The sequence below is a fragment of the Macrobrachium rosenbergii genome, chromosome 21 (genome assembly GCF_040412425.1).
Source record: "Macrobrachium rosenbergii isolate ZJJX-2024 chromosome 21, ASM4041242v1, whole genome shotgun sequence".
NCBI lineage: Eukaryota > Metazoa > Arthropoda > Malacostraca > Decapoda > Palaemonidae > Macrobrachium > Macrobrachium rosenbergii.
In genome coordinates, this window is record NC_089761.1 from 49,939,273 (window position 1) to 49,946,772 (window position 7,500).

General features: G+C 37.6%; 1 protein-coding gene across 3 annotated transcripts in view; it reads left to right on the top strand.

The window, feature by feature from the left end:
• The window catches only part of nAChRbeta2 (nicotinic acetylcholine receptor beta2), a 653,562-nt gene that overhangs the window by 856 nt on the left and 645,206 nt on the right, over positions 1-7,500 (top strand). The window lies entirely within an intron of this gene.

A 7,500-nucleotide genomic window follows, 5' to 3' on the forward strand; every position in this document is an offset into this window, starting at 1 on the left:
GAGAGACATGGTCTCAGTATCAGCGGGCGTCTGGCTTAAACATTTGTGCCAGCAGGGTTAAAGAGGAAATACCACACGGACAACAATGCAGTGCAGCCCACAAAACTCCAGCCGAAATGTGAAAAGGTTCCTCGGCAAACACTGCCTCGGATAACATTCACCATTCGTAGGAAAGTCAGAGAGAAGGAAAAGGGGTTTGTGGGGGGAGGGGTAGTGGTTAGAAAAGATAAAAATGTATAAGCCCAGCGCCTCCCTCACTGAACAACAAAAGCAAACACATTTTCCACTGATGGAGCACCGACTTTGCAAGTTCCTCCTAACGATTTGGAGGAGGAAGTCTTACAAAGCCAGAGAGAGAGAGAGAGAGAGAGAGAGAGAGAGAGAGAGAGAGAGAAGGGGGAAAGGGAATGAGGAAAGGGCAACCCCGCCTCTTCACTCCATAGAAAGGAGCGACGGAGAGAGAGAGAGAGAGAGAGATAGGGAGAGAGAGTGAGAGAAGGCGTAATGACGTAGATGGATCAAAGCTTACGCAGCATAAACGCAGCAGGAATACGATGTGGCGCAATGAATTCGTGTTATCTGGAAAAGCAGTTTGTTTTTCTGTCCAGAACGTGCTGCCATCTAGAGGGGTTGGCGAGTACTGAAGCACTACGGGATACGTGTGCAGGATCTTTAAGCAGTTCCTGCTATACACAGCATCAGCCGTTTTATCCCCAAGAGAATTGCAGGATTACAGGCTCGTGAAATCGCCCTCGAATTACCCTCCTTCCTTTATTCTAGAAAAATACTATAATGGAAGTATGAGATAAGAATCCTGTACTTGCTGGCTCTCTCTCTCTCTCTCTCTCTCTCTCTCTCTCTCTCTCTCTCACATTTGTTGGATGCTTTTCCTCATGGTGACATTAGCAGTCATGGATCATAGTTTTAGGGTTGTATCACATGTTTTATTACCTGACTTTGCCGACGTTTAATTTACTGACAACCAATATTCTTTGTTAATATTTCGTCTAACATGCCTTTATGTCGATTCGCCATCATTAAAGGTGATTTTTCAGTATCACTATGATAGGATTAATATTTTTCTCTGAGTGTATTAATCATTTTCCTTTGGATTACGCGTGTACACGACTTACCGAACTGTATTAGGCTAATTATCCTTTCCCCGATGGACAACCTCGTTATTGACACCTCTTCAGCCGAACCTTATGCCAAACCACGCTCCATCTCGGTGTGATTCTCTCAACCCTGCTGTCGCAATTATTCTGTGATGGGAGATGTTGTGTTTGGGGAGGAGGGCATTGGGTGGAGGGTTGACCTGGGAAATGGCAGACTGTCGTTACCCGTGTCAACTTAAGTATGTATATTGTCTAATACCTTACGGCTATTTTTTTTTCTCCTTTTGGTGTCACCTTCTTAAGATGAAATATTGTTTGACGTGGTTCTCGTTTTATGTTTTCGTTCTAAATTTAAATGTTTTGATAATGTGGCAATAATTACGGTTTTATTTATAAGTACTTTTTAAGTTTCGGCGGTGGAGAGAATTTATATTGAGAAGAGACCAGAAACTTTCCCTCATGTTATCCTGTGAAAAGGTAGTTATCCGGCCTTTCCTTCACTAAAGATGTACAGTGCTTTGCCCCTCTTGTCTTCGGTTCCCATTCGCCCTTAATCAAGTCCTCTCCTCTTGGAACCGTCAACTCTGCCATGCGGTTTCACACTAATTGATTGTCGTCTAACAGATCCATTCTCTTATTCCTAAACCTTTCGACAAGGTTGTACTGTGCCTCTGCCGCTTCGGCACATATCTCTTCAACGTTTTCTGCTGTGCCGGTCTCTCTTTCCTTCACTACTTTTTAATCTTTACTCCAGCTGTGTTGAACGTTATTTTTTCGTCTGCCTGATCGATATTATGATGGAATAGGTTGTGTATAGAAGGTGACTGATGGAGTGAGATGACTCCGATAGAGCGGAGAAGAAAATATGAATCGATTCGTCTACTTAAGAGGCAGGATGGAGGAGGTTGTGTTTTTATTATATTCATATATTTCAACATCTTGTATCTGTATACTTACACATTTATATACGCATAAACTGATTGTGTGTGCTGAATATAATCTTGTTTTTTATCCTTATATTTACTAGTAAGACTACTTAGATGAAGTGCCCTCCTCCACCCTGGTTGCCACCTACAGTTGACAAGTAGCCACCAAATACCCAAGTCGGCTACTTAGTCAAAGGAGGCACACTGGTATTTAATGGAATGTGATCAATGCATTCTAGCTTGTTCTGGAGTTAAGCCCTTGATATGTATATATATAAACATATGTATACATATATACACATGTATACTGTATAAATAATTATATAATTATATTATATACAAACAAAGGATTTTACAGAGGCTCCTCGCACCTCACGGCGTTAAAGGCAGTGATGAAGATGCCAGTTAACTGTTTTGGGTTGAAACTGCAGCAGAAGTGACCTTGCAGTACCATCCAGATATCATTGACGGAAACAATTCACGAGGGAAAATGGTGCATAGGTAATTGTGATCTAGGTGTTAGCCTACTTGGGTCCAGCACATCTTTTTGGAGGAAGTTGTTTACAATATATTTTCTTTCAACCTAGTTATCATATACTACTTGGACTATATGCCTGGTGGCCAATTCAGTGATTAGGTCAATAGAGGCACAGTGGGCTTCAGATAGAGCTTAGCCATCTGCCCATTGTTGCCTAGAGTTTGAGCTTGGGTGCTCTTGCATGGTAATCCTAGATCTGCAGTGCATGAGTCACATTAGATCCATTAATATATTTGTATGTATATATGTATATATATATACATGCATATATACATGTATATACACATACATATACATAGGTATATTAGTGAACCTCCTGTGATTGGTAACATCTATGCTTATCATGCGAGAGAACCCAAGCTCTAACTCGAGGCAAGAATGGGCAGATGGGTATGCCCATTGTGCCTCTGTTGACCTAAGCAATAAATTGGCCCTAACCAATTTGTAAAAAAGTATGTTTTAAACAACATTTTCCAAAAAGACATGCAGAGACCCATTTCTACCACAGCTTCATCCCATAACAGTTGGCTGTCATCATCATTGCCTTTAAAAAGTTAAGTATACCTTAGTTTTACCAGATCAGTGAGTGATTAACAGCTCTCCTAGGGCTGGCCCGAAGGATTAGACTAACACCGTGCTTTCCGTAGTGGGGGTTTTGATGGTTAGTGCCACTAGTTCACCTCGCGCACTGCATTGTAGGCATTACTCCAGGTTCTTTACAGCGTCCCTTCGGCCCGAGGAGCAACCTCTTTCATTCCTTTTACTGTACCTCCGTTCATATTCGCTTTATTCCATCTCACTGTCCACCCTCTCCTGACAATCGTTTCATAGTGCAACTGCCAGGTTTCCCTCCAGTCATACCTTGAAAACCTTTTTTACTTCAGTTTCCTTTGCAGTGCTGAATGACTTAAGTCCCAGTGCTTGGACTTTGGCCTAAATTTTTTATTTCATTCCATTCCTCTGTAAAATCTCACAATAAGTATTTTCTGTGCTCTTAATTTGTCAAATCTCCACCCGTCTCTAGCCTCCTCGCTATTTTCTTACTCTACGGGGTGTGAAGGTTCCAACTCTTGTGCCTACGGGAGCCCAACTGACACTATCACTGATAGTAAGAATGTATTTCCAAGCCATCTCCATCTCTCTCTCATCATTATCGCATGTGGGCTACATGCGGAACGTTCATAATTTCAAGTGTGGTACCATGTTTCACCTTGTCATCTGACTCAGAATATTTTTCATAAGAGCTTAATTTTCATATGGACAAAATCTTTTGGTTTCATCGCAGTCCTGGTCGTTCTAGTCGAATTTATATCTTACTTAGATATGCGGTTTCAAACGATGATTTTCAAATCTTATTCAGCCTGTCCATTTGCTTGATTTTCCTTTTTTGTATTGTTCATGAAATTGTAATTGAATCGAGCTATTATCGGATAACGTTTTATCTAGATATATAAAAGATTCAATCACATTATTACTCTCTCCATCTAATGTTATTTCATGCCGCATTATTTCTTTTTCAGATTAATTTAAAGTTCCATCTATCGAGAAATGTGCATTCTATCAAGGAAGCTTTATAACTGTGTTAGGTCTTTTGCTGATTAAATTTTTAACTTTATCATGTGCATATTTTAAGTCTCAAGTTTTTACTGTTAATATAATCTAAAACTTCTCTTAAATCTTTAACTACTTTCTTCATCATAAACTTCACGAGAAAGGAAATATTGCAAAGGTGAATTGACATTCTCTAGTAAAACGCACTATTTCAGTGCAAGTTCACTCGACAAGACTCATCAACAGTAACTTTGCATTTGCCTCCGTGGATGGTTTCCAATAGTTTTATAAAATTACCAGGGATACCATAGGGGCCTGATACCGTCCAAAATATTAGACTGTGGCCGCCTTCTCCCAATCACTAGAAACTTTTAAACTCTGTACGGCAATGCACAAGATAGCTGATTCACTGCTTAGTTAAAGGAAAGCACAATGGATTTCAGCGGAATATATTCACATTAATCCCTCTTCGCCAGGGAGTTGAACTCTGTTCTTACATGCGAAGGATGTATTCACAAGGCATATCTATCTATGTGTCTGTAAATATGTATATGTATTATATATATACATATATATACTGTACATGTGTATATAATGTATGTATGTATGTATGTATGTATGTTGTGCATATAAGTATGTATATGCACAACATACATACACACACATGTATAATATTTATATATATATATATATATAAAATGCAGTCTATTCTAATATTTTTCTGCGTACAAAGATAGTCAGTGGATAATAAAATCCTCTGTAGACTTATCTTCGTCCATCCCGGACTTGTCTTTCTCACCATTGGCCCATTACTATATATGTATACACTGTAGAACGAAGGTATCCTGGCCTCAGCTGTGGGACGGTTGGTATGTAATGTCCCTGTAGTTTGGGTTTGCCCTGTCAGTCTGCTCAAATATTGCTGCTGTTTTCATGATTTTACGCGCACGCGCGCACATATAAATATTCATATACACACACACACACACACACATATATATATATATATATATATATATATATATATATATATATATATATATATATATATATATATATATATATATATATATATATATATATCCGTGTGGTTTTCTGTAATTGTTACCATAATCAGTTCTTTCCAACGCCCTTTGCCATAGTTGGTATGTAATACACCATCGAGGTTAGCAGTAGCGCAGTGGATCTTTACAGAATATGCCTAAAGTGTTCCGCCTTACTTGGGAAACAGAACCGGAACCTCAAGCTCTTTAGGCGAGAATGTGTAAAGTATAAACGGATTGGTAGATTAAAACGTTGCAGAGAAAGCATTATTTCCTTTTTTATGAATGTTGAATAAGCAGAGTATCGAAGATATTGTTGTTTGAATTCACAGCATACTGCGTTAGCTTCAGAGGTAGTTCACCCGCCATTTACGGTCAATAGCCTCCTTCAAAGTCTTTGACACTTCATAGGGGAAGAGTGGCCATGTCGTATGGCCCACTACTACCCCTGTACCAGTCGATTTTAATTCAGTGACTGTGTGTGCGTATGAAGGGCTGTATGGGTGAATATTTTGTGATTCCTTTTTCTGTTAATCTTCAGCCAAACAATCAATATGGCAGTGCTTATTCCTTTGTTTTATTTCGGAGGGACTCCTTTTTTGCGGGGGGCGGGCGGCAACAGGTCATTGATTAAGTTCTCACTGTGTTTCATATTTTACACAAAACACACACGCATATATATATATATATATATATATATATATATATATATATATATAGTATATATATATAGTATATATATATATATATATATATATATATATATATATATATATATATATATATATATATATATATATATATATATATATATATATATATATATATATATATATATATATATATATATATATATATATATATGAGTATATATATATATATATATATATATATATATATATATATATATATATATATATATATATATATATATATATATATATATATATATATATATATATATATATATATTATATATATATATATGTGTGTGTGTGTGTTATGTTTCTGTGTCTTTCTGTCTGGAGTGTTTCCATACAGACATTGTTCCATATATGAATGGAAAATAATATGGGCTGAGAGAGGAGAGAAAATTGAATAATTAAATCCAGAACTGAAGGTCATATTGAGCTTTGTATTTAAAGCCTGAAAGGAGAGGGGAGGTAACGCCCGTCGGGCCATCCATCTCATTAGTCAAATAGAAAGTATTTTTTTTTTTTTTAAGTAGACATTTGGATGGTACCTAGCTAAATTACTGGTAGCTGTTATGCTGTAGGGTTATGACAAATCATTATGTATGAGAGAGAGAGAGAGAGAGAGAGAGAGAGAAAGTTGGTATTGTTTGTGTTCAGTTTTTCGTAATGTCTTACGAGAGAGAGAGAGAGAGAGAGAGAGAGAGAGAGAGAGAGAGAGAGAGAGAGAGAGAGAGAGAGAGAGAGTTGGTATTGTTTGTGTTCAGTTTTTCATAATGTCTTTGGAATAGTTTCCACGAATGTTTTTGGTTGAACAACTTATATATTGGCATTGTAATCTACTTTTCGGATTTAAAATCTCCTATTGGTACATATTAATAGTTATTGTTGTACATATGTACCATGTATCCGTTGGTGCTTTAGAATATCTATTGCATACACCATGTTAATTGTTTTGATCCTAGCAATCAGTAGTGTTCATTTCTCCCCTTACAACTTACATTTTCCACACATTTTGTTTTAAGCTTCATTACCTATTAATGCTATTCGTACCTCTCAAAGTGTATCTCATACACATTACTTATTGAGAAATAATAATCTACCATTCGGGTAAGCTACGCTCGCACCATTCATTTTCCAATGAATGAGTTCAAGGTCATCGTTGTACGGTAAAGTTTAGGTCGTATTTTTTACTTCACCAATTGTACAATATAATCACAGCTCAGATCTTTTTTGTGTGCTATTGAATTTCCCCATTGCCCATTTTTAGTATTCTGAAAAGAAAACTGTTGTGCCGGGTTTGTCCGTCCGCACTTTTTTCTGTCCGCACTTTTTCTGTCCGCCCTCAGATTTAAAAAAAAACTACTGAGGCTAGAGGGCTGCAAATTGTTATGTTGATCACCCACCGCTAGTCATCAGACATTCCAAATTGCAGCCCTCTAGCCCTCGGTAGTTATTATTTTATTATAGGTTAAAGTTAGCCATAATCGTGCTTGTGGGATCTATATAGGACAGGCCACCACGGCCGGCTGAGAGTTTCATGGGCCGCGACCCATACAGCATTATACCGAGACCACCGAAAGATAGTTCTATTTTCGGTGTCCTTGATTATACGCTGTACAGAAAACTCGATTG